Source organism: Sinocyclocheilus grahami, unplaced genomic scaffold, assembly GCF_001515645.1.
Source record: "Sinocyclocheilus grahami isolate Dianchi unplaced genomic scaffold, SAMN03320097.WGS_v1.1 scaffold3.1, whole genome shotgun sequence".
Taxonomy (NCBI): Eukaryota; Metazoa; Chordata; class Actinopteri; order Cypriniformes; family Cyprinidae; genus Sinocyclocheilus; species Sinocyclocheilus grahami.
In genome coordinates, this window is record NW_015505182.1 from 3,774,797 (window position 1) to 3,776,636 (window position 1,840).

Here is a 1,840-nt window from a genome sequence, read left to right on the forward strand (position 1 = left end):
TTTTTTTTTTTGGAGGGATATTGCCACTTACGCTGCAAGCATCCACTTAGTGTCAACCGAGATTGCTATTTGCCTATTGCTGTAAAAGTCTTTTCAACAACAGCTCACAAATAGCTATAGAGGCAGCATATGTAAGACCATTATTGTTGGTGTAAAGAAAAGATATTTTAACAAAACAAAAAAAACAAGGCAAAGCTTGGAAAATTGTACTTTGCACTTTAGAATGATTACATTCTAAAGAGGTAAAACCAGGTTCCAATAAAGACACTTAACAGCTATTGGAGACATACTCCAATTCACTTTTTTTTTTAGCTCATTTCGCTGTTTGCCCATCAAGAAGGATGGTGTAATCTATTATCATGCCCCTCGAAGTAAAACTACTTCTTTTGTTTTTGTTATACTTTAGCTGGTGTCGAAAAAGATGCAAGTCTGACACTGAGAAGCCAGACTCCATCAGTCAGTAGTAGTTTTGATGGTCTGCAGACTGACAGAGATACCGTGTTTCATGCATGGCATCAATGAAACAATCCAAGCTGCTAGATTTGATTTTCAATTCAAGCCCAAAAATTACATTCAAAGAGGTTTATCACAACTTACAACAATCTGGATACCTCAATGTGGCAATTTCAATCAAGCATCTTTACTACGTCAATATCTTATAGGCCCTAAAAACAATATTTAACGCATTAATGTCCAGCTGTTTGGAAATCTGTTTGCATTTCTGATTAAACACTCCAAAGACTCCTACAGTATTATAGTATCATAAAATTGGACAACCTTAGAAAGACTATGATTAAAATACTGTACTATTTTCAGACTGAGTGTTAATAAATTGCTAGTCTATAGAGTATTGATATACATAGTCTATTCTCTAAAACCAAACCTACAAAAAAAAATTCACTGTAGTGTACCAACATAGTGAATTGAAGAATGTGATGCCAGCTTTGTGCTTTAAATACAGAAAATAAGCATAGGAATTTAACGTCTACAATGGCACCATGGCTTCTTGAGCACATTTGAGACAGGAAGGATGTTACACCATTATACTACTATTGACATGGCTAAACCTTTTATGAAATTCAGTTTTTCTAGAGTTATAAAACTGCCAGTACTCTAATGCCAGTACTATTCAATAAACCAGAGGCAGAGACGCAATTTCTATTAGCTTGTCATAAAAGGAATAGGCATTTCTTCAGGGAGTTATAGTTTATAATGCATTGCCTGAATATCTCCTTGCCCTGAGGTTAAAACATATTAAAACTATTTTACACATTGAAAAGTCCTAAATAAAAGTTGCACTGATTTATCACTGATGTGACAAACACAAAGAGAGCCAACAAGTCACAACCTTGTAAATGCAGAGATGAGATAACCAAGCTATAAGAGCATGAAATTGTGAAATGAAAAACTTTTTCTGGCCTTCCTTTTTCTGGATAAACTCTGAATAAACACAAAACACCTATCTGGTTCTGGAATCATCATTCTTAATAATTATTTAAATAATATTAATAATTTTTATTAATTTTTATAATTAATGTCATTTTAATACAGATAAAATAAATAAATAAATAAATAAATAAATAAATGTTGTTGTTGTTACAAAAATACAGAAATGGATAAATGTCAGAAAATGTTATCATTTATATTATATTAATATTATTATTATCTATATTATTATACAGAAACTATTATAAAATGATGATTATTATTATTATTAGATCCTAACATGTTCTGACATTTGTCTCACGATGAACTCTGAATAAAAAAAGACCCATCTGGTTCTAAAATAGTCTTTCTTAATGTTTTCAACAACAATAACAACAATAATAATAATAATAAT